Below are 27591 nucleotides of genomic sequence, written 5' to 3' on the forward strand. Positions count from 1 at the left end.
ATGAAACAAGAGAACATTGTTGGTGAGAAGGAACAGGACAATGAAAAGATGACCTACGGCCTTTCACCAGAAGTGAACCATGTATTTGAAATGTAGGAGATGCCTATATCTTAGTGTGGCCCTTTCCCGTTGTTAAAAGTTAATGGGAAGAAAGGATTGTAATTGTAACAACTCTCTTAAATATGATTCTAATGTAGCTTTTAGCTAAGTGTTTGTAATCAGGTTAGTTAGTCAAAGTATTGAGGTTTTAACCTTGAATTTTGAGCATTCTTTCAATGTTCTGCTTTTGTTGACGAATTGAATGCAATAAGAATTGTATATATGTGATTGTTATATTAATGTAAATCTGAATAGACTAAGACATGTTAACTTTTACAAATCTGCCCCTGGAGACTATAGTCTAAGGAAATGTATCTGGTTATCAAGTTGAAAAGGAGTCGATTGTGCTAGATTAACTAACGATCAACTTGTAACACCCAGATGAACTGAGTCTGCATGGTTCTGGGGTAGAAGGCCCGTCTGAGGACTGTTGCCAACAAGATAAAAGGAGAACTGGAGGGGAAGATGCTAGTGCCGGAGAAGCTTGTCATGATGACTCTCCTGATATGTACTTGGCTATTCTCACTATCATTGAGGGTGGCTGTGTTTGTCTTTGGGGGAGCTCTGGTCCTTACTTTGAGTGTCACTTCCTGGCTCAGTGCAGATTATCTAGCTTGCTGGCACAGATCCTTTATTCTGCTGATGCAGACTTTCTAGTTTCCACCAATGTCCTTCAACCTTTCCCAGTGCAGATCCCTGATACAGACTTGAATGAGACATTCTCATGGGCTCCAGGTCTCCAATTAGAATCATGAAGGACATTTCCATGGGATTCTGCCCTCATTTGGATTCTTTGGGTCTTTTGTGTGTGGACAGATATTCTACACTCATTTGCATTTGATTCTTTAGGTGAATATTATAAAATAATCCTATAAATTATGTGTCACCTGTTAAATCTTTTCCCTTGTAAACCCTGACTATAACACTTCTCATCACAGCTTCTAAGAAAGGAATCTTGGGGATTTGTACTTTTCTCTTAGCATTTATTATCTGCTATGATTCAGGCCATGTTGGGGTCCTAGATATATATCTGTATACATGAAAAATCCTTGCCATTTAAAATGTTACACTCCACTAAAACATTATTCTTTTTTATATTATTGGTATCCTTTTCATTTTTGCATGTAATCTCTTTTCTCATCTAGATCCTTCCTATTGTTTTTTTTTTTTCCATTCAAAAAGGCAAAGCCAAGCAAAATAAAAATCTCCTTCCAGCTAAGTGTCTGTCTCATTCTTTCATGTCAAAGGCATACTTCTTAGAAGAATTTACTTCTTTTAAGAATCGCTTAGGGCTGGGTGTGGTGGCACACACCTGTAATCCCGGCAGTCGGGAGGCTGAGGGAGGATGATCATTGCAAGTTCGAGACCAGACTGGGCTACAAAGTGAGCTCAAGGCCAGCCTGAGCTGCATATCGAGACTCTGCCTCAAAAAGACAAAAAAAAAAAAAAAAAAAAAAAAAAAAAAATGCCTGTACTGTACTTGGTAGTTCATCCACTCATCCATTCAATCATTATTAACACACTCACTTCTGTCCACATATTTTCATGCAAATAGCTCTTATTTAGAACACTACTAAGCATATTTCTTAGTTACCTTTGGTCATGTCAACCACCAGCCAGAACATGCATTTCCTATTGGTCTAAATGAAACCATTCTTTCTTGATTTTCTCTTTCTTTTCAAGGTACTTTATCTTTTTCAGACTTACTTCCACTCAGTCATTATAATGGAGTTCTTCACGCTTTGGTTTAGGCTCACTCTCCTTTCACTTTGGTTTAGGCTCACGCATGTCTTTTTATTTAGCTCATGGTTTTAAAATATTACTTATATGCTAAATCTTCACAAGTTACATTTCTCATTTTCTCTGAAGTTGGTAGATATCTATTACATTTCTTATCTTTTTTTGTGGGGGGAGGGGATTTCCGGTACCGATAATCAAAGTCACGACCTTGCGCTTGCCAGGTAGGTGCTGTGCCACTGAGCTAAACCTCCAGCCCCCTACATTTCTTATCTTGAATACCTCAAAAAAGGCTCAATCTGAGCATATTTAAATGTAAATGTATGACTCTTAAAACTTACTGAATCTTGTTTTTCCTTCAATATTCTCTATCTTCTGAATGTCAGAATCCTAGCTGTCCATTTCCCTTCCCCACAGGTAATGTATCAATGTGTCAAGTGCTCTCTCAAGTACTCTTATAGTTCATTTGTTTTTCGTCATTGCCATACCGCCCTGGTGAAAGCGCTTATCGCACTTCGTATGATATGTCCCCCCCCTCCCCCCCGATTACAAATAATAACCTCTAAACAGGCTATGATGGCCTCTATTCAACCGGCTTTTATAAAAAAGGAGGGGGAATCTGTGGGAAAGAGGGGTCTGTCTGGTTGACAGTTGTGGTGGAGGAACGAGTCTAAGCTGACTTAGACTTGTTATGTCCTTGGCAGGCCAAGTGAGTCTCCCTGCCTAGACTGTCCCGCTTTGCCCCTCCCTCGGTACCTCCCCTCGGTACCTCCCCTCGGTAATCACGCCCCTTTTGCCACGCCCCTAGCCTGTTCTGTAAAACGCCTGGTACTTCCGCAATAAAACAGTTCTGCGCCATCATCCTGGTCTCCGGTGTCTTCTTTTCACCGTGCCGCTGCTTGCCACGGGCCCAGGTCCCTTGGCCCAAGGAGGGTCGACCTCATATGACCTATGTATGTTTATACATTTATAATTATATCATAAATTCGTATATGGAGATGCTATATGTAAGTATGTATTCATAATACAAACATCACATAGTAACACTCTGTATAATATTATAAAATATAAGTATATTCATATGTTTATGTTATATATCAGGATATAATACATGCAGTCGTTCCTTGGAACCCACAGTGATTGGTTACAGGACCATTGTAGATACCAAAATTTGCAGATGTTCAAATCTCATATAAAATGGCATGGCATTTGCGTGTAACCTACATACATTCTTCAATATATTTTAAATTATATCTAGGTTATTTCTAATACCTAATACAAAGCTATGTAAATTGTTATACTTTATTATTAGAACTCAATGACAAAATGTTGTACATGTTCATCCCTAAAACAACTTATATACTTCCTGTCCACTGCTTTTTGTATCTGTGGTCATAGAGCTCACAGATATGAAGGACTGTTTCCATAAATGTATGAGTATTTATATATTTAATGATTATGCAGATGAATTATTGAAAAACAAGTGTTGGCAAATGTTTAAGGTTAGCCAGGAACCAAGAAATCTCAAACTGTAATTGCTAGCTGACATTGTAATACTGTGTTTGCACATAGGACAGGAGAATCATGTACAAAGCATTTTTAGTACTACTATTTGATGGAGTTAAACATATATATATATATACACACAATTAATCATAAAGCAATTCTAATTACATATCATATTCATGGCAGCAGAAACATGTATTATACAAAGGGATAACAGCTACTTTCCAGAGAGTTAGTAAAAGCAGTGGAATAAATTTTAATTGTGAAGATTTTCTATTTTTAAAAATATAACAATTTCTTGCCCTAGAATCAAGAGACTCTGCAGAAAATTAGAAAATTTCAGGCAAAAAACAACCATACATGTATAATTCTACTAGATTAAAATAATCGATATTAACATTTAAATTTTTTAACCAAAAGGAGTAATATAAAATACATTATTTATGCACTGAAAGTGTAGTGTGAAGTTGTTCTAGCCACAAAACATGTTCTATGACATTCTTTAGTGGTGATACACCTGTCTCTTTTGTGGATCAACCATGATTTATTTATATAATCATATGATGATGGGTACTACTGTATTAAAACAATTACTACAATGAAATAGATGATTGATTATCTAGGGAGAAATTTCAGAGAATGAGGGCAGGGATATGCAAAGTGTTATGTAGGTTAAATGTGAGACATAGATAACTGTATCTTGGAAAACTTTGCAAAGTTCAGTGAATTTCCCTGTGTCAGAGCAAAAGCTACACAATTATCCCTCAGATCGTTACCTGAGGGTAAACCTAGAGGGTAAACAGTTTTTGTTAACAGAAGTCTAAAGTTAAGGAAGGCAGCTCAGGAATACAGTGACTAAGAATAGCAGCTACAGATTTACATACTATGGGTGAAATTCCACCTTGGTTGCCTACAGTCTGGTGATCTGGGAAAAGTAATTTTATTTGTCTGAGCCTCAATGTCCTCAGATAAAAAGTGGGGAGAGTGTGCCTTGCTAATAAAGATTGTATAGACTGAGGCAATGCCTATGAAATGCCAATCAGAGTGGTTAGGGCGTAGCACATGTCTCACAATTATTAGGCATTATTTATTATTAGTTTAAGACACTGGAAGCATAACACAAACATTCTGAAATGCAAATCTAACATAGTTCTATTGGATACATACACACTTCCAAAAAGAGGGTGACGTTTTTATATTTGGACACAAGATGATTTATGTGTTTTTCACATTAATGGTGGTTTCTTTCCTTGAAAGACTGTTATAATCAACTTTGGCTTTGTTGCTTTTCTTTAACTCAGAAACAGAATTTTTAGATAGTGTCCACTCCATGCTCCACAAATATTTAAAGAAAAAAAAATACATAACAGTGGGCCAGAGATCCTCTAGAGCTCTCAAGGACAAACATATTCAGAGTGATTTGGTCAGTAGCAATGCTCTTAATGAGAAATTGCCTTTAGAAATATTTGTACTTCAATAAGGACACACTTCTAGCTTTCTAAGATTAATACCATAAAGGATAAATGTATATAAAGAGCAGAAACAAGATTCAACATCCATACATGTTAAAGAACCTAGTGAAGGGCTGGGGATTTAGCTCAGTGGCACAGCGCCTGCCTGGCAAGCATGAGGTCATGAGTTCAATTCTCAGTATTGGAAAAAAAAAAAAAAAAGAACCTAGTGAAAAATCTAGTGAAAGTGGCATATACACACCCACACACAAACACACACACACACACAGGTCTAATTCTGTATAAAGAGTTTCTTTATGGACTTGGAGTTCAGGACAGACCCAAATTATAAGTCATGTTATGTATCAGATCACCGTCACGTATTGCTTAAAATAACATCGTTCTAAAGAATATTGACAGTGAAACTAGAAGTAAAAGCAGAATATTTTAATACAAAAGCATGTACTAATACTACTGTATTGTATTGTATATTCCTTAGCTTTTCTGAACTCCAGTTTTCACATCCATGGAAAGGAAATAATATAAGAGAATTTTGAGAATTCTTTTGAGGGTGAAATCATTAATGTGTATGGAAATTTTAGAATAATTCTTCAATATATTTTCAACTATTTGTGCCTAATCACATTATCAAAGCTAATCTTGAAACAAAGTGGTATCGATTTGTATTTGTGAGGCACTCACTTGGCTGAAGTGAAACCAATAAAGTGAATGTGTAACTGTAGCAAAGACACAAAATAAATGTTTCTGCTAGAACCCTTGAACTGGGAGATCAGAAATCAGGAAGAGTGGGGTTTGACTGTAGTCAAGCAAAGGAAATTGACCTGTGAATGCAAAAGATGGAAGCAGTTACAAAGAGAGAAGCTGAGATGAAAAAAATCACAAGGTGTTTGACAGGCTGGAAGAGTGAGGGTCTTCTTCAACCTGCAGTTCACATTCTAGCTGCTAGTAAATTTCTTGGTCTTGCAAAGAGTAGTCAGGTGTTGGTCCCTTTACTACTGCATCACAAACAAGCAGCAAAGAGTAGTAAATAAGACAGATATGATTTCTATACAACTTGTAGAAATACCTGTTTTACTTCAGTGTCATCTCCTTTCTACTGATGATGGCGTGTGTGTGTTTGGCATCCTGCAAGCAAACTAATTAAAACCCTGGGCAAAGTTATACAGCAAGTGATATTTGTTTTCTTTTCCTAGGGATCACACTGAATGACGGCCCCTTATGTGATACCCAAAGGTGGGCTGCCTTAAATAACACAATTCTTTCTTTCTTTCTTTCTTTCTTTCTTTCTTTCTTTCTTTCTTTCTTTCTTTCTTTCTTTCTTTCTTTCTCTTTCTCTTTCTTTCTCTCTCTTTCGCTTCCTCTTCCTCCCTCCCTTCCTTCTTTCTTTTCTTCCTTCCTTCCTTCTTGAGGTGATTACATATATTTCTTGTAGTGATTACATATATGTAGTGATTACATATATTTCACTGAATTCCTCCCCTTCCTGATATCACTTCATGATACCTTTACTGTGTTGGCCTGATTCTTTTCTAGGCTTCAATTATGTTCTTTTGGAATGGAAATGTATCTCGTGCCATTGTAAGTTGGATAACATAACTTGCTTTTTTATTGTTATGGGGGTTCAGAGCTAAGAATTTGCCTTAAAGAGACTTGAACTTTTACCAATGCTGGAAATGTTGAGACTTTGGGGAAAGGATTATTGCGTTTTCTTTTTTTGTTTGTTTGTTTTTGTTTTTTGTTTTTTGTTTTGGTTTTTCTCTGGTACTGGGAACCGAACTCATGACCTTGCGCTTGCCAGGCAGGCGCTTTTGCTGCTGAGCTAAATCCCCAGCCCTGATTATTGCATTTTTAGTTTTACATAGCATAGCTTCATCATGTTAGGAAGAATTAATAAACTTGTCGTTATATTTACTTGGAGGTTAAGTATACTCATGAAATGTGTTTGGGTGTTTGAGGAGGGGTGGATAGGTTCAACTGCCACTCTGATTGACTTGGTAGTCACCTAGGGGACTAGTAAAGCACCCTTCTAGATGGGGCATGGAGCTATGGCTTTGAGTACTGTGTATGGGGCCTCGTCCCTTTCTTTTTGGTGTGGTTCCCCTGCTGTGTCTCCTGAATGCCATGAACTAAGCTGCTACGCTTCTTCATGCCTTTCCCCTCATGATGTTTCTGCCTCGAAACCAGCCATTTATAGATTCAATCCTCTGAAAGCAGGAACCAGATAAAACCTCTCTGCCTTTAAATTGTGGCTGTGCAGTACTTTGTCCAACAATTGGAAAGCTGAGCAATACTAACTAAACGAAGTTGTTTTCCTTGTCTATTAGATGAATGACTCTGAACCGATCACCCAAGCTCTCATTTTCCTTATAATAAATTAGACATAAACATGCTTCTTTACTTGATAAAATTGTTAAGTTGAATTGGGCCTTTCACAGGGAATATGGTGAACATACTACATGGAACATGGCACAACACAAGTGCTAAAAAGTGACCAACACTTTATCACTTGGAACAACATAAATGTTTCTTTAAGTCATTTTTAAATTATTATATTACTTCTAGTTTCTCACATATGAATTATTTTTGCTGAATCTGTAGATTATGTTTATCAGCAATACAATTGTTGTGTTTTATAAATTTTACCTTTAGTTCATCTTTTATGAAACTTAATTTTCTTGGCATCTAACCACAACTTGAGTTCTATTCTTTCTAGTAGGTAAGTAGATATATCTGTTTTCAACTGGGCTCTGTTTGAGTATTCCCATTCAGGGTTTTCTGGAATTTCACTGTTCAGCAGAGTAGAATGGGGTAAGTATATATGCATGTATTTATTGACTTGAGGGTGAAGGTAAATCTGATTCCGATCACAGTCATGTGCAGTGCAATTGCCTTTTATTTCTCTTGAAGATTGGTAGAACAGAGAACAGCTAAGTTTTATTTATTGATAGGGGAGATTTTCTTTTTTCCTTTTATGTAACTTATAATTATATAAGCATGGAAAAGTTAATTTATATTTATTTTACTCCTCTTTATTCACTTCTTCAAAATGAGTAAGAATAATAGTATATGCCTCATAGATTTGTGTGAGGATGAAATAATTTGATTTATTTAATGGTTATCAAATAGTGTTTGTAATAATTGTTATGCAATTATTATTTAATTTTTTTCTATGGACACTAAACTTCAGCCTCAACCATATCATAAGCATTTGTGTTTATGAACCTCTTCTATTTATCATTCTGGTTATATTTCTTATTCATTTTTTCATAAACTGTAATTTCAGTTTTTATTTTTTGTTCTTGAATTTATATATGTCTTAAATTTTAAAGGAAATGTAGCAAGTATTCATATTTGAGGATTGTGAGTGCATATAGGTAAAAAGCCAGGTAACTGAGAATTCCCATGTCATCTTAGTCTACCATGTTGGAGAAAAGTCATAGCTTTTGACAATTCTTATTGCAGATATTGTCTTTTATTAATGTCTTAATTAATTTTCTCATCACTGAGACAAAATACCCAACAGTCAAAATCAGAAGAGGATAGGTTTATTATAGCTGGCAGTTTGTAGAGATTTCAGTTCATAACTGACTGGCTGGCTCCAAGGCAGGGTGGCACGGCACAGGGGCATTACAGAGGAGAAATAATTCATGTCAAGCAGAAGCCAGCAAAACAATGAGGTATAAGTAGCAATCAGCCAGCAGCAAGCAGTGACAAGAGCAGACCTATTTCTGTCCCTTATATTCCATCCAGGCTACACACCTTTAGGGCAAATAGCTCTCGCACACTCTCACTTAATTCTAGCATTGCACCTTGAATCAATCCCAGTATCACATCTTTAAATCCAGCATCACACACTGTAGCTCCAGCCACTTATGACCACATGAGCCTATCATGGTATCCAGATACTAGCTATAACAGCTACTATTCTTGAACTTGTTCCATCTATAAAGCAGAGTATGTTGCATGAGCTAAGACTTTTAGCCCCCAAAAAGCCTTCATCAATGAGAACATTTGTAAGTTACGAATTCCAAACAAACTCCAAAGGAAGACTTTCACCTCAGCTTGATTTCAAAATATATAGCAAGGTCCAGATTTTCTTAAAGTCTAAGGTATGCATGCTTCTGTCCATTACTTACTTTGCCAACACATATTTTTTACATATGGTGAAAAGATGGTGATTGTAGCCTTAGCTTATGTAAAGGCCTGTTGAGTTCAGTAGCATTTCAACAAAATTTTTTACCATATTTTAGGCGCTTGATAGGTTGTGGTACCTATCACTGAGAAGGTACCACAATGTGCAGTAAGTGAAAGTAATTTGTACAGTGATAGGGAAAAATCAATGAATCTGTAATATAAAAAAGTTCAATACAGATTGTAAATCTCCAGCCAAATGACTAAGACAAAAAGAGAAGGTTCAAGTAATCAACATCAGAAATGAAAGAGGAACCATCTCTCCAGATCTTACAAACATTAAAAGGATAGAAAGGAAGTATTATAAACAAATATATGCCTACAAGTTTGATAAATTTGATGGAATGACATTAGAGTTCATGATGCACCAGTAAGTAGTTTCTGGAACGAATGATGCATTAATTTGAGAATGTAAAACAAAGATTTTCCACTATACTCATAGGATAATTTGTATGTCCAGTATTGACCATTTGACAAGTGCACGATTCCTTTCCCATTGCTAGCATTTTCACTCATTAATGGTTGTGTGTGTGTTAAGTAGCAATACTTGTAAGTATGTGTATGCATAGAGATGTTTTTGTGAAAAATTTCCTCATGTTCTGTAATGTCTTACGTTAGTACTTTTATCTCAGAGACTAATGATAATCTATATGTTGGTGTTCCTCAGTGAAAGTTTGTGGTAGTTAAGGAGGGAGTCCACGTCGATATCGTTGATTATATACTAAGCATAGTGGTTATAGAGGTTTTTTTTGTCTTTTTTTTTTTTGTCATTACTGTGAATTGAACCCAGGGCCTCCATGCTGAGGTAATTCCCAGATTTCTTATTTTATTATTTTGTTATTTATTTTTAAGTCCAGTAAATTGCCCAGACTAGGCTTGAACTTGCAATCCTTTGCCTTAGCCTCTCAAGTAATTTTTAATGTTTTGAAATATTTATTTTCTACTATATAATGGGAAATGGAAATAAGCTAAACTTGTTTTTTCTGTACTTGGCTACTAACTATTTTTAATCCCTTTTTTCTTTTGGTGTCTCAGAAATCCTCTCTACCAGTGACCAAAGTGTCATGGCATACAATTATTGCTTACTCTTGCATAATAAGCTAACTATCATTAGTACATATGGCTTCTGTATAGGTTTTTACATCATAAGAAGAGCAAAATATATATTACTTATTAATGCTATACAGGCTATCAAAAAAAAGACATTCTGCCTGTGTCAGCTATAGGTTCAAACTATAGCCTTCTTTCAGGAAGAACAAAAATCCCTGACTTTGTACATTATTATTCTCATTACTTAGAATTAACTGAAGATTATTAATATACTAAATATCTAATTAATCTATAAACATTTTTGTTATTGGGGCTGGGGATTTAGCTCAGCGGCACAGCGCCTGTCTGGCAAGCGCGAGGTCGTGAGTTTGATTCCTAGTACCGGGAAAAAACAAAACAAAACAAAACAACACAAAAAACACAAAAACAAATAAAGAAACTTTCTTTTATTATCCCCATCTTACCATGAGAAAGCCAAACAATTGATGTTTGAGTAATTTCCCCATAAGCTAGTAAGGGGTAATGGTTAGTGAGAACAGAATGATTAGTGAGAATGTTTTTCATTACTCATTTTTAGGTTCTACCATGAGAATATGGGCAGAATAAACAAATTGTACCTTCTGTATTTATATGTTCCTTATCTTATTTTAAATTTAGTTTTTCTATAAATGTTTGTTATTCAATTATGAGAATATATTTGTTATTCCAAAACATTGAGAATATATATGAGAATATATTTGTTATTCCAATGACATGTTATTTATATTTGTTCCAATAAAATGTTATTCATATTTGTTATTCATATATGCTATGAATATGTTATTCATATCCATAAATATTTGTTATTCATTTATGAGAATATATTTGTTATTCATATTCCAGACAGAGGACATATTTATTATTTATATCTTCCTTATCTTATTTTAAATTTAGTTTTTCTATAAATATTTGTTATTCAATTATGAGAATATATTTGTTATTCAATAGCTGGAGACATTTGTGATTGAAAACAAATGATAAAAAGAAGAAATATTTTTACTAATAAATAGGATATTATGCTTTAGACATATAATCAAAAGTTAAACACATACAGACATGTGACATCTATTTACAGTTCTTTATTTTCCAGATAATTTTGCTATATAACTAGGGGAAAAGAACATTCAAATTGAAATGGTCCATGTAAGCTTACATTAAGGAAAAATAATTAGAAAAAATTAACAGTTAAGAGATTAGAAAGACTGGTTTTAGTTGGAAAAAATAAGACGCTATAAATAATTTATCTTTAATCAGAAACTCTGTTCATTGGTAATTTAGTATGTTTTGTACTCCTTTTCATGACATGAAATGGCATAGCACTACCTCCTTAAAGTCATTATGTCAAGACATCTTCTGACAAAGATGACAACTCCTCCTATTACACTATACCTAGTATATTTGCTTCATTTGTTTGAAATTATAGGACTTATTTTTCTAGGAAAAAATAATTATTAGATTATAATCCTTACATGTTTACATTTAAAGGTAGTAACCACGTTTAACCTAACTTATAAATTAAAAATATTTTCCCAAGATGGCTCCTGAAATGGAAAGTGTAAATAAGGACCAAAATGTACAGTAGATATTGTGAAATAGGAAATCAACCAATATTTAGTGTTTTCTGTGTATGTTACATGAACTTTGTGAAATAACAGGAATGCAATGTAAATTTGTTCCCAGGAAAGCTCACATACAATGAGATTAAGCAAATAATAATAAGAAGAAACATACATATACATATATATGTAAAAAGAGTCAAGAAAAAACCAAGGGGTTGATTAGTTATTCACAGCCTATCATAATAGAATGGTCTAAAAAAGTTTCTCTTGCAAAACAAAACTGGAGGTGAGATCTGAAATATAAGGAACTAGCCTTCAAAAGAAGTTGAACATTCCAGGCAGAGGACATAGTATACACAGAGGACATAGTACAATACGTTGGAGAAATGGTTGAGATCGCAGTTTGGGTAAGAAGTAATAAAGGCAGAGAAAAGGGGCTGGGGATTTAGCTCAGAAGGCAAAGCGCCTGCCTGGCAAGCGCAAGGTCGTGAGTTCGGTTCCCGGTACCGGAGAAAAACAAAAAAAACAAAAACAAAAAAAAAATAAATAAAGGCAGAGAAAAGTCAGACTTCATTGTGAAGAACTAGCCAGGAACGAGACCATTCACACCCTGTAGGCCATTATAAATTATTTTGACATGTTTTAATAAGCCACTGGGAGTCTTGAGTAGAAGATAAATATGCTGCACGTTCCTTAAGGCAATCATTCAATTAATAATAGTAGAATTCATTTATTGGAAATATATCAAATAGATGTTTTGGAGGCAAGAGCAGTGATGGGGAAATGGGTTAAGTGGTGGTAGCACTGTGCAGCCTGCACACGGCAGTGGAGTAGTGGGGTAGATTCCGGAAAGCTTTTGCAAGAATCGACAGATTTGTCTTAATTATTTTCTTAAAATATTTTAAAAGTAAAAATCTTACAGACAATAACCCCATTGTTTCTCATCCCGTAGTCTAAGCATTTGTTTTAAGTGTATTTGAAGTGTTTATTTTTCTAAGTATATATGTTAAATAGGTTTATCCATTTTTCCTTAATGTTGTGCCTTTTCCACCTTATTTCTTTCTTATCTGAGGGTCATGAAGTTGTATTTTATAACTGACTTCCTGCAGTTGTGCTCTGTTCACTGAAGTGTTACACATGTGTAGAATTATTTTAATTTTTTTTCTCTAGCAGATCTTACTCCTTTTTCTTACTTTCTCTTAAAACTTTGTTTACATCCTAAGTCTAGGAAGACATCTAGCTTTTTTTAAAATAAAAATGAATACTTTCCCTCCACTCTTTTGACCTTTCAGAACAACTCTAAGCTCCATTTTTCCTTATCCATTTTGTTATTCCTTCAAAAAACCTGGGAATTTTGTCTTTAAAAATTTATGCATTTATTTACCTTTTTTAACGTGACATGGATGCCTTACCGCACTCCTCACAGATGCTCCATATGGAGCGCCCATTGACTGGCCACATGTTTTCCTAGCTACTGTAATGGACTGAATAGTTGTTTGATAGAGTCATATTTCAAATGCCCAGTGTTTCTTTAGAATGTAAACCAGGGTTTACATTAGTTTGTAACCACTGAGAGGCAAAGGACATTAAGGGCATCCCCTTATTTTGCTGAGGGACCCCACAGACTTCAGGAATCACACATTTCTCTCTGCTGACCTTGTCACTATTACACCCCAAAACAATTACTATTCTTGCAGTTGTTATTATTTCTCTAATACTGTATCCCCCCCATTTTGTCTATATTTTATTTGCAAAAGTATTTGAAATATTTTTATAGCACTTTTCCAAAGGAATCCTCAAATGTAAGTGTAAAAGCAGTTTATTTTTCTATATTACAACCTAATTTTTTAACTTCAAAACCTTCCTATGCATGGTATTGGGGTTTATTTCAAATTCCATGGCCTATTGCTGTACTAACATGTTGTGGTCCATCGCATCTGTCAGTCACCTAACCAAGAGCATCCTCAGAGACAGAGACCTAATTTTTATCTAGTCCAGGTCAGTTAACATACAGATCCACCTTAAAATAACTCAAATTTCTGTCCTCAGGGGTCTGTGAACTTATGAACATATACAGTGTATGCCATAGCTATGCTTAAGACATGAACATTTTTCTGCATGTTTTATTCGACAGGAGGACAATGGAAATTGTCTATGTCTGTCTAGTTATTCTTACCTTCACTCATGGTTTGTTAGTTTCTTCATGGCATGCTCTGAGCATCCTTTTCCAGAACCATAATACTGGCACTCTCTCTCAAAGATCTTACAGTTGGCCGCTCTCTCTGTCTCTGTCTGTCTGTCTCTGTGTCACTCTTTCGCTCCTGCTCTCCCTCCTTTCCTTCATCCCTTCCTCTCTAGTCTCTTCTCTCCTACTCCCAAGAGTTGCTTTCGCTCCTGCTCTCCCTCCTTTCCTTCATCCCTTCCTCTCTAGTCTCTTCTCTCCTACTCCCAAGAGTTGCTGTTTCTAACCTGATTAAGATTGCATATGAAATACTACTCTTTAAAAACTTTGCCTTTTCTACATATATTGTTTTCATACAGTTTCTGAGATGAATTGTTACTTTCTAGAGACCCCTTCAGCTTGTATTCTATCATATATCCTTTCACTGAAATGATAAATACGCAGCCAAATATTTGCCTTTGGGAGGCATTGTCAATGGAAAAATACCTTGAAAACTTATGTGTAAAGAAGAAAAACATCCGTTAACCTTATTAAAATATTATCTTGCCATGCTTGCACATTGTAATTGTAGCCTTAATAGCTTTGATTTCTGTATGTTTAAATCACTGTTATTATTTGGTACATTTATGATTGCCTCTGATGATTCCTTAGTGGGAGCAATAGTCTTCTATTAAATAAGTTCTCATTTATTTTTGATCAGCCAGGTTCTTGTCTGCTTGCTGCCAGACCTGTACCTATTAAAATACGCATTTATTAATGCTTATGGCTCATGCTATGCTTTCAGCCTTCCTAATTACACTGTCCTTCCTGTCTTAGTTTTCTTTTAAATCAGACTTTAAAACAAGTCTCCATTTCCTACCATCAATCATTAGTTAAGCCTTGATTTAGTACAACTTCTGTCTAAAGCATTGTTCAGTAAAATGATTAGATCTCAGGTTCCATGTCTCTTATCATTAACCAGAGCTTTTGCATCTGACCCCCACCACCATTCGAGTGAAGAATTGTTTTCTATGAGCTGCTGTGGAGAAAGAGGTCACTATGACAAGGGGCTTCTGCCTAATTTATATAGTGAAGCATGTTCACTAATTCTGGCGTCAGGGCTCTGACCAGGTACCAATTGATTCCTATCAGTGTTGTGTCAGATGATAAATTTTAATCAGAAATTTTTGGTCTCTAAAAGTCTGGCTTTCTTTTTACAATGGATTTCTCTCATTCATGCTTTCCCTAGTCTGCGTTTTTATGACTGGATGTGCTTTGATTTACTTCATTCAAAGTATGATGCTCTGGCTTCAATTATTCCATTTAACTTTAAATAGACATAGCTGCAAGTCTCGCTGATACAAAGGACATCTGGTGTCAATAAATTGCAGCAGGAGGTGCCATGCGGGAAGGAACCAAAGAACTAAACACATCTCTGGGCTCATCCATCAGGATGCGAGCATACACATCACAGCATTCTGGCACTTATCTTCTTAAATGATACCAGAGTGGAGTGCCAGATACCCGGGTCAGTACAGCATCATTTTGCTTTTCATTGCAGTAAAGTTTCACTCACTGACCTAAAGTCCCACATGCAAAACATTCGGTTCTGTTGATAACATCTTTGAGGATGGCTTTTGCTGAACAGGAAAGGCACAAAGAGCAAGTAGACACTTTGTTTTGCTATGCCACATATTTAACGAAGGATGTAGTAAAGAAGTCAGCTTAAAGGATTATATTCCTAACACTCCTCATCTTGCCAACACACAGAGTTTATAGTGCTAAAGCTTCTACAGGGAAATACATTTATTTTCTGTTGCTTTTGGGTCAGTTCTCATCACAAGCTTGAACAATTAGCTGAGACTGCCAAATCCAAGTTCTAGAAAGCACAATGATTTAAATGAAGAGAAAATCTAACCTGTTTTTAAGTCTAAAAAATAAATTATTTTTAATTACAGAAGTATGCTAAATATAGAAAGAAGTTACCAAAGATATAATTGACATTTAAATTTGATTGTTTATAAAATCTCTGAAATTGTGCATTGATATTTCGTTCCTGGTGAAGAAGAGGGTTTCTAATTGTAAATTGAATTTAGGTGATCTGAATCAAATTTATTTATGGATCAGAGAGCTGCGGAGCAGACTTCTGTTTTTCAGAGTACCCAAGCATCTCCAGACTCACATGTCTCAAGAATGGTATCCACGAGCTGACATTACTTGGCTCGTTGCCTCCCCTATCTGCTTTATGTGGCTTCCCAGCATTTCCTGTGCCAGTGAAGCAGCCGACCAGGAGCTTTAGATAAGAGTTGCCTTTTCTCAGGGTCCCTGTGTTAATCTTCAGGAAGACCCTGACTGGCTCTCTTTTGTGGTGTGCTCTTCTGTGGGTCAATACCACCTCCCAGAGAAAAAGGCACATGATGGACCAAGAACCGACTCTGCAGTGAGGAGAGCAGGTACTGTTCCCAGGAGAAGGGTGATGAAAAAGCTTACTAGGCAGAGTGGAGGGTGACAAAAACAAAACAAAGAAAGACAATGAATCCCACCGTCCATTACACTTTGCAGACCCCTCTGGATAACTATCTGGAGTGTGGATCTGAGAAAACTATAGATTTCAGACACTTTCTTTGTTTTAAACTCAAAGCTGAAATGCCTTGATATGACAAACTGTCATTGTCCCTCTACAGAACAGAAGGAAATGATATCCCTCGTGCATTTGGGGGGAGAATGTGATAGCAGTGAGAAAGAACGTTCTCTGGGATGCAAATGTGAGAAGAGGATTAGACAAAGTCTGCATTCCTCCAAGCACACCAGCACCGCATGCCAAGAGGCATCATTAGGTGACTAAGGAGAGAGGTCAGTTACACGAATATAGAAAGCTTTTCTTAATGAAACTTTTTATGGCCCTTCGCATATACTGGAATACTTTTGAGAATTTTGGAGGATGATATGGCATGAAGAATTTCTAAAACATATTTACCATGTAGGTAGATACTTTTATTCACTATAGAAGATGAAAGTTCATAAGATTTTTAATATATTGGTTATTCTGTCATTCTCCCAACTTTATGAACTAAAATTAGCAGTATAAAACTAGGATTCAAGCCCAGAGCTTGTTTCTGTTAATTCCTTGTGTATCTATATGGTCAGAAACCTTGGTCTCAAATTCAGGTTTACTTTACCTGCTGATCTTCCTTTCTGACAATCTCTACCAGATCCACTATTGAGGGTAACTGGAATAACACCAGCTATGTCACCTCTGTATTTAACCAATGTGATACAAAGAAAGCAACATCCTAAAAGCATAGTAACAACAGTTATATACACAACAAAATCTTCACTTAACCTGTCATTAATTTTAGGATTAAATTTCCAGTGTATATAATACCTATAGGCTTTTCGGGAGTAAGCTTCTAAGTTATTCATAAAGTATATCATTTCACATGGATGCCAGAGGAAATGGGAAACAACCATGTCCACCTTTTTGTGCAACCCAAATTGTCCATGAGTGTCATCCCATGCCAAATCCTCCTGCATCTCCTACACTGATTTAGAAACTTTCATACCCATTGTTAAAGCTCTGTAGACTGGAGAATAGCATAACGAAAAAAGCTAAATGTTTAACTTTCTACACCAACTGCTCTATACAATCCAACAATTTCACATTGGCTAATTAACATTCCTTATTTTAAATCATGGCATAATATGTTCAAAGAGATTTTTGTTAGCTATTTTCGATGTGGTCATTTACCTAGTTCTATGAGCTTTGAAGCCATTATGTTTGCAACAATTTTGTTGGCTTACCAATTATTTCACTTTGTCCTGTCTTCCTAGACTAAGGTGAGTTGATGAAATGGGAGAATTAGATAGAAGGCATAATTGGTGGAAAGGGTGAGAGAATATACTTTTTCTTCAAAAGTTGAAATCAAGTACAATGGAGATTGTATTAATCTAAGAAAGGCATAGTCTCCATCTTAAAATTTCCTTTTCTTTATAGACTAGCTTCATAAATGCAATACTAGTACATATTAAGCTATTCATGGAAATTGAATTATTTTTTCTAGAAGGAATTTTTAAGTTTGCCTCAATCTTAATAAAGTACCTTTGTTAACAAATATGTGTTACTGAATATTAGTTAATTTCTGAACATAATAAGTTTTAAGGAATTAATGCATGCTTTCACATCTACCATGGATGTTTTAAGAGGTCATGCTTGGACAGTAGCATTAAAGTTGAAATTTCTACTCCACCTATAAGAAAATAATATGTAGCTTAGCATATGAAGATACAGAATCAGACATTTGGTGACATTTTTCTATCTCTTTCTGAAATAGTTATTTCATCTCCTGACTCTTGTTCCTCATTTGTAAACTGAGATAATAATAGCATTTATTTCACTTATTCACAAAAATATTGTCATAATCAAATGAAATAACATTTGTGATAGTTTGTATATTTTGACACATCACAGAATTTACTGTTAGGTACTAGGTTTACCATAGTGAATGAGAGACCACAGAGGGCTTGGAGATAACAATTATTGTGTATTAAGATGGAAGTGAGAGAGATATCTGACTATGAGGACATGGTAAGATAAGCGTAGGAAGGACCTGATATATTTTTTAAAGCAGAGAAAATATCTAAGAAGTAGGGACCCTTCCCATGTGACTTGAAAGAAAACTGGGTAAAATAAATTGGCAAAATTTTTTTAAAACAAAGAGAATCTACACATCAAAAAAAAGGAGAGAGAACACAGCATTAAGGCATAAGAAAGAGTTCACTGTACTGGAGTATTAATTTGGGGAATTGGGACTAAGAGTGGCATGATATGAAAGATGAGAATAAATGAAACTCACTTGATTTTGAACCATGTGTAGGATTTTGGAGTTCAACCTGATGATTATAGGAACTCAGAATAAAATTTATTTAAAAGTTTTAAATACGTAATGACATAAGCTATTTTATGAATGTAGAGTTTTATTTTTGGTTAATTATTTCAATAATAGTATTTAGATAGTAACTTTATCTAGTTTAATCTGCAGGCATTTAAGACAGTTTTGAGCGACTATCTTATCATTGCTAAAGGTCCACAGAGAGTCTGCTCCTTTATATTGGTCTATCCTTTTTAATTCTAGTATTGAATAGGTATTTCTACTAAATGTAACCTGTCATGAAGGAAGCATAGGAAAAAATAACACAGCAAACAGTAGTTTGGAGATAGAAATGGAGCAATTATTTTTAGAGTTTCAGTTGAGCCGAATCTGGTGTTCCCTTAACATTTCTTATAAAAGGTTAATTCTGTAAGCATTGATGAGTTCATAAAAGCATCATAACTAGTGTAAATTGCAAAGCAACCCTATGCTCAGCAAAATACAGAAAATTTTCAAGAAATAATCTATTTCATTCAATGCCTTGACTATCAGCTAAACTGAAAAAGCCAAGAGGACAAGCAAATCCTCTGTCGTATTTTGTTTAATTGGGGCACTTCACCTGTGCGCACTTGTAATGTCATTGACAGGCACTTACTTGCCTGGCTCCTGGGATCATCATCATCCACTGATGCCTTTCTTTATATAAAAGGAGCTGACCTATTAACTCAAAGAAAACAATTGTCTCTGCTAACATCGCTCTTGGGACACGTATGGAAACACTTTGGCAGATTACCCAATTGTTTCCTGTTTTTTGCTTCTGTGATAGCCATGTATTTACATTATATGATATTCCTGTCACAATATAGTGATACAAAAGTAGGATCAGGAAATAATTTTATCAAATACAGCCTGTCACCTACACTCCATTCAGTACAGACATTTTCCTAGTATTCATATTCCATTAGTAGCTTCAACAATTTATGTAAACCTGAACAACAGTAAGATGGAGGTACCTTCTTCCAAGATGTGTGGCTATTTAGATACCAAGCTATGAAAAATATGTTAATGAGATGTATAACCAAGAACCCCATTAAAATGGAAAGTATAGGGGATATAGACAATGTTTGTGGTTTATGAAGTGGTCCAGGAAACAGAGAAAGAAAATGGTGATAAGAAATTGATAATCCAGGAGAAATGTGAAAAGGAATGAAGGGATGCCTCTGATGAAGAGCATAGGGTCTCATACGAATAGGGGACTGTCTTTAGAGAACAGAAGGGATGGTTATTCCATACAGAAGTAACAGAAGTGAAAAGAGAACACGTAGGTACTGATGCTGGAAAATGTGTGGCTGTAGAGGTAGAATTTGAGAAAGCTGTCATTCTGAATGATTCTGCTTTATCTGGCAAAAGAAGAGTTGAAGGTGGGAGAGAAAGTGTTACTCATTTGAAGGGTCTTAAAATAGTTTTCTAGCAACCTGGGAGTAGAATAGAGCAGGAGATCAAGGTAAGGTTTAACAGGGATCATTAAAAGTCAGCTTGGGATTTATAAGGCTCTGAAGTTTATGTGTTCATTAAATTTAGTTTTTCTCCAGCCATCACCTGTTGTATAATCTGGGGAGAATAGTATGGTAATTGAATTTAACCACAAATGGGAATTTGTCAAATGAATGCAAATCTTTAAAAGCTGATGGAGTGAACTGAGATGAATTTGAAGAACAGGAGATAATGATTAACCATGATGTTTAATTGACAGGTGGAGTAGCCATAGATTGTAGGTACAGTGAGGTAGAAGGATTGATAAAGGTAGAATACTACAGAGAGTAACGAGCTAGATGTGCAGAAAGTCATATCCAGAGAATAATATGCTTGAAAATGCAATTCTAGAGAACTTTGATTGATTCATCAAGACAAGAGCAGACATATGACTGACAGGGGTCACTGAGACAGAGGAGCAGTGAAGGAACTGAGTAGCCAGGTTCTCCACTGAATTATTGAAATATATACATATGATCAAAACAAACTAAATGGAAGTAATGTCTGGGATATCACTGAGTGATGAGGAGTGTGTCCCAGAAATCAGTAAAAGCATTTCAGGTAAAAAAGGAGCTCCATTTGCCACTTTCATAGACTGAAACTTTTATCTATCTATCTATCTATCTATCTATCTATCTATCTATCACCTGTATAAATTGGATTTAAAAAATAAATAATTCTAAAATGTGATTAACAAAATTAAAAAGATACATACATTCATACCAAAATAACAAAATTTTCAATAATTAGGTGATACATATCTTTTAAAATAGATACAAAATGTGAAAAGTTAAAATGAAACTTTTGCATAAAAACAGACAAAACAAATTACAGAATGTGAGAAAAATATTTTCTCTTCATGTAAGCTACAAAGGAATACTAAGAGTTTTTAAATATTTGATGAAAATGATAACCCAAAAAAAGAGAGAAAGATTATGAATATATGCCAATGATGAGATGAAGACCAATGTCCAGTCAGTACACCCACTTTGAAGAACAATTTGACAATAACAGATGAAATTTAAGATACACATATTCTCAGAGTCAGGAGTTCTCTTTCCAAAAAGATACTCTGGGAAAATCCTTACACATGGAAACATGTAAAAAGATAGTTGCAAGAATGTTTGTCATAGGAAGAAAAGGGAAAAAAAATATTAGGGCAATGAATAAATCATGGTTTACTTATGTAATAAAACATTGTCAGTTAAATGAATGAAAAATTAATGTGTAAACATGGGTAATCTTTAAAAAAGATAATATTAGTAAAAATAACGTTCAAAAGGAGATTTTGAAGGCAATAAAATTCTGCAAATATTGAGACAGTAGTAGTATGTTTATGAATAGTCATTTCTAGTGGAAGTAGAAATATGAATGGGAGTTATATGAACTGTTCTCTGGGAAGGGAGTTAGGGTGAGAGTGTCCTAATGAGGCTTTAGTGGTATATAGAACATTTTTTTTCTTTCTCTTATTCTATTAGAAAGATAAGATCTGGAGTAAATCCAGCAAAAAAGTGAACATCTGTTTTAGTGTGGAGTATATAAAATAAATGTTGCATTATTTTCTCTCTTTGTTAAATACGTTGCATAGTTTAAAATCTTAAAAATGAAAGGAGATCAAGAAAAAGTTTCTAACAACCTTTTCAGTTGCCATCTCCTGGAGATAAAATGAGGGGACAGGAACTTATTTTTACAATGAGAGTCACGAAAAAAATTGATTTGGCAGCAACTTGTAAGAGAGAAGCTTCGTTAAATTGTTTTTTTTTTTTTTTGGTTTTTCTCCGGTACCAGGAACCAAACTCACGACCTTCCGCTTGCCAGGCAGGCGCTTTTGCCGCTGAGCTAAATCCCCAGCCCTTTCGTTAAATTGTTGAGTGAGAAGCAAAGCAGGAAAAAGCGTGCTGGCAAATTGGAAAATGGCAAAAATCAATGGTACAGAAAAACACAGCGATACTGATAAAAGAAGTTTAAAATACAACAGAATATTTACCCAAACGATATTAAACGGTAGAGAGAGTAAACTAACATCTAGATTACATACAGCAAGCTGTATACTCATTTTAAAATCAATTCAGAAAGCACACCATTTGTAAGAAAATACCAGTTATCACTGAGAATTCTTCAACACCACGTGATAGAACTATATGCACACAGAGTAAACAACTAATAGAGTTTTTGAATGTTGATGAAACAGTTTTAAAGGACATTTAGTTTCAATTTCTTACATTATGAATGGCATCTAAAATATTCAGCTAATCACGTACAAATGCATTGAATTATTAATTGAAAATACATTTCCTCTTTAGCCTGAAGAAAGGAATTAAATTCATGTCATATGTGAAAGACGGTGGGCATCCTATTGTTAAATCCAATGCTTGGTTCTAGGGAGCACTAAAAACCTTTCTCTGACTATTTATATAAATATACACATATATGTATAATGTGTTTGTGAAATAGTAACTGTGTTATATTTAAACTTATGCGTGTCATTTACAATAGTGAATAGGGGTTGGGAGACACTCAGTGGCACAGCACATACTTAACATGCACCAGGCCCTACGTTCATTCCTCAGCACCAAAATTTAAAAAGAAAGAAAACAGAATGAAAGAAAAAGTGCCATAAAAAGGATAAGCTTGAAGACATAGTTAATTGATTATTTTACAATAATCTATGATAATAGAAAGATAAACACTAAAATTATTTACTTGCTGGTCACATACACGTGCCCTGTAGTTATGACTGTGGGATGCACACTTTTGACACTATTTGAACATATACTTGTGCATATATATATATACACACATATGAATGTGTGGGTGTTGCTTAGTGGAGGCTATGATACCTGCAATTGCCATTGCAAGCATAGAATTAGGCACTGCACTGTAATCACCACTCACAGGAAGCAGAAGTTTTGAGGGAAAGTCAAACTTTGCATTGCACAGGATGCTTAAATGCATGCCACGACAACTCCCCTTCAAACATCTTCGTATCCTATAATTTCTTCAAATTAATCCCAGACATATAAAAACCTTCTAACAGATAGTGCAAGTAATGAAAGTTTAGTTTTGAGCAGTATTAAGATACTGCAATAAGGTTACTCTAATAGTGAACAACCTAAACCTTTCCCTGGAAAGATTATGATTTCTCTGAAAATTTCTGTTGATTTACCAATTTTAACCCCTCATAATTTTCAACTCTCAGTTCCATTCTGATTTCACTTGCTTTTCCTTTGCCGATCTCTATGTCCACCAATTCAAACGCATAGAAGTATGTTTTTCTCAGGACTTCTCAAACACTGATAAGCATATGATCAGTAGGGAATTTGTCATATTCCAAAGCCACACAGACCTAAGTGTAGAATAGCCATATGTGTAGTAGGAAATTGATCCACAAGCTGCATTTGAACGTTTTTCATTCATATACGTATATCAGTTCCCAGAACTGGTGTTTTCCATTAACTGCCTTTTCATCTTCCTGAACTAAGCATTGCTGTAAAAAGATCAAGATTTTACTAAACACTGCCACCATATATTCTTATGGTGAAATGTATGTATGTTATATTCAGACATATGACCAAGTCATAGTTTGTTACACGCTAACCAAATACCAGGGCAATTATCAAATCACTTTTCAACAGTAATTTTCTTACTTTTGACATGAAAATTTATCCATCATCCATTCATCCACTAAATGAATATTTATTGAATTTATACTGTTTTAACTACTCTGAATGGACGTATAAACAAGTCATGAAGCCTTTATGGACATTATAATTTCATTAAATATTAGCTTCTAATGCCTACAATTATTGGAAAGAAAAATGAAAGCATGTAGTTAATTTACATATTATTATTTACATGCTAGATAGGATTTTATGTGCTCTGTATACTTAATTCATGTATTCTTCATAATAATACTATGAAATGGGTACTATTAGTATTTCCATTTTATATGTATAGGAAGTTGAGCCATTTAAAATGTATTTTCTTTTTTTTTTTTTTTGGTTTTTTTCTCCGGTACCAGGAATTGAACTCACAACCTTGCGCTTGCCAGGCAGGCACTTTGCCACTGAGCTAAATCCCCAGCCCCTTAAAATGTATTTTCTTCGAGGTCCTTCAGTAGTAAGTTGTTTAGTTGAGATTTTTCAATCAGGCAGCCAACGTCTCAGCATTAATAGGCTTTAGTGCAATAAGTTCTTCCTACAAGGAAATTAGATTAGGCCAATCTTAATGTGCTTGTCGGGTTTCTGAGGAAATTGATCTAAACTACAGAATACCTTCACCTGAAGTCCGTATTTTGATATGATATTAAAATACTTAAGGAAAAACTATGTTAACAAACAAGAATGAATATCCCTTAAAAGGGCGCCTCCCTGAGAACAAAAATTGGTAAATCTGACTCACTGCTTCCAGAGGACAAACATAATGTCTACCATCAAAACAGCAACAGTAATTAGTATTGAATATGTACCATTTAGACAGGCATTATTTTACTTCTCTCTGATTGACACAAATAATATTGGGAGTAGCTTGAAAAGTACGGTATAAAAAATGTCCATTCCACAAGGGATCTGTAAAAAGTGAACCAGTAGCACTGAGCAGTTATCTCCAAGCAGGTATTTGGACTGAACAGCACCCTTTCTTCATGATTATAGAGCAAAATTTCATCCCAGCAGACACTCCACCTTCAAGACACAAAAGGTCGGCCAGGTCCTGCTCATGGACAACTTCAGCAAGGACAGCCGAGTGTTCCTGGTGGAGGCAAAGTCCGTGTAGGCCCTGCTGCAGCGAAACGAGTTCCTGCTGCTGCTATTCCTGCAGGAGAAGGAGCACGCCTTGGGACTGCTGGGCTGCTGCGGGGACCTCTACCTCTCCGAGGGCGCTCCCCACGGCTCCTGGCTCTGGGCCACACTGCTCCCTCTGCTGCCACCCACACTGCACAGGGCTCTGCTGCAGTGGTTCGGGCCTGCATGACTCTGGAGTGCCAAGATCGCCATCGGCTTTCTGGAGTTCTTGGAAGAGCTCTTACACGGCTCCTACGAGACCTACTACGTGTGTGAGACCACGCTAACCAACGTGGGCTACACGGCCACCTATGACTTCATGATGGCCGAGCTGCAGCAGGTGGCACCTGAGGCCACCGAGCGCCACTTCCTGCAGGGCCGCCCTTGCCAGCGCAGTGTCCACTGCACCTGTGGGTGAGACTGCAGGGCCCCCTGTGACCTGCTCATGCGTCAGTGCAAGGGCAACCTCATCCAGCCTGTCTTGGTTACTTTTCTCTGGTTGCTGGGACAAAATACCTGATGCCCAAAATTAAGGAAGGAAAGGTTTATTTTGCTTACAGTTTGTGGAGGTTTCAGTCCATACTTGGCAGATTACAAGGCAGAGTGGCACATGGCAGAGGGCTGCAGCTCAGGGCGGCAGAACATAGCAAAGCAACAAGCACACACACAAGGGAGAAAATGGCCAGAAGCACCCTCTTTCTCTCCCTTACATATGCAAGCTATCCACACCAGGGCGGGTGTAGCTCTCACACCCACAATCGATCAAACTCTAAAAGCCCGCCCCATGACCGCATGAGGCTTTGGGGGGACACCCAGACACAAACCATAACACAGCCCAACCTGGCCAAGGTGTGCGATCTGCTGAGGGACTACCTGCTACCTGGAGTGCCTGCCAACCTGTGCGAGGAGCTGGGCAAACAGCTGCGCACCTGCACCATTGGGAGGGGGCTGGCCAGCAAGGTGCAAGCCTACCACTCTCTGGTGCTCAGCACCTCAAGATGCTGCTCTGGAAGGAGATCTTCAACACCAAGTACTCCTAAGGTGGGTGGCACCTGTGCCAGGGCCCCCACTGAAAGACCAGTTCCTAGGGGCACGGACTGTCCACTTTGGCCCCACCTCCACAGCAAAGGCTGGGGTCAGAGAGGGCAGGAGGGTGGTGCTGCCACCTGGCCTAGTGGGCCGGTCCTCTGTAGAACAGATGTAAATAAATGGCTTTTGTGTGGAAAAACAGCAGCAACAACAGCAAAAACATCATTAGGCACATATTTTTCTTTTAAGTAGCATAAGTCCTGGGTAGAATATGTATCAAGCCTGTATAGCAAAATGTTAGTTAAAATGTGCTTTTCTAAAAGAGGCCACCACTGATCACATCAACTCACTAGTCTTTCACAGATTGTTTTTATTTTCATGTTTTCTTTCTCTTCTAAATGCTAAGACCCAAAGGTTGGTAATCTGCGTTCTTCATTTTTCCTTATAGCAGGGCTAGTGCCTGGTACAGTTCCCAGGACATGACTGGTGAAGAAATGACTGCTCTGATTCTGTGTTCACGGGGCACATTTGCAATAATTTACTTGTTTTATCAGAGTCTCTGATACTGAAAAAAGCTGCAGATATAAATATATTAAACATTGGAAAAAGAGACACCTGTTGTGAATTTAATAGTGCAAAGATAAGTTACATTTCAAATGAGAATATCTAAGGTGCTTGTAACATTTACTGCTTCATTTAATGTACTTGATTTTGCATTTATATTTCAGAATACTGTGAGTTTGTTTAGTTGGGTATAATTCTTAATGAGTAATCAATAACTGGATAAAAATTAAATATAGATTTATCACTTTATCTACTTATTAATTCACTGAGGTGATAGGATATCCAGTCAGCAATCCCTTTGCTGGAAACCCAACATTCAAATATGAATTTTGGACATCAGTAAATCTGAGGTGCAAAGTGTCACTGATTTAAAGTAATTTGATGTTATTTCAAAATAAGGTATCAAAACTATTTATAAGAGAAATATCAGAACTTTTTTGAACTTCACTATAAGTAATTTAATTTTTAAAGTTCTATTTTTATCTGGATTTATATGTATAGATTAGACACTACAATTAATTTCACATTTGGTGCCTCTAAAGTTATCATTCCAGGCCCTAATTTACCGGCAACTGACTTCCTCTTACCTCAGATACCAACACCCACCTCTTCTCATGTTATTTTGATCCTCTTTCTAAATTTTTTTGTTTTGTCTCTGAATCACTCAGCTCCTTCATGTGGCAAGGCAAATGTCTCCACTAGAATATTGTTTTCAATTCTTCCAGTTTCTGTCTTCAGAAACTTGAATTTTTGGTAGTGCATCTTCATTAGCTCACATTTTAAACAGAAATACTCTTAACTTTGCTTCTTATTCAATGTCCTTTTCTTTACCATCAGCCTAAAGTGATACCTAGTTCTTCTGCCTTAGTCATGCTTATCTCTTTGTATGTTTTGCTATTTTAATGATGGATGTATGGGTGTCAGAGATGTCAGATGATATTTTTAGACAATAGAATTCTTTGCAAGCTCCAGTGAGGCGAAGGCTGGGGAAGTCTGTGACTG

At 36.0% G+C, this 27591-nt stretch overlaps 1 pseudogene; it reads left to right on the plus strand.

Moving 5' to 3' along the window:
- LOC102017894 lies at positions 1–26036 on the plus strand (annotated as a pseudogene).
- The last annotated feature ends 1555 nt before the right edge of the window (positions 26037–27591 follow it).

The sequence above is a fragment of the Chinchilla lanigera genome, unplaced genomic scaffold, assembly GCF_000276665.1.
Source record: "Chinchilla lanigera isolate Chin_1 unplaced genomic scaffold, ChiLan1.0 scaffold00024, whole genome shotgun sequence".
Classification (NCBI taxonomy): domain Eukaryota; kingdom Metazoa; phylum Chordata; class Mammalia; order Rodentia; family Chinchillidae; genus Chinchilla; species Chinchilla lanigera.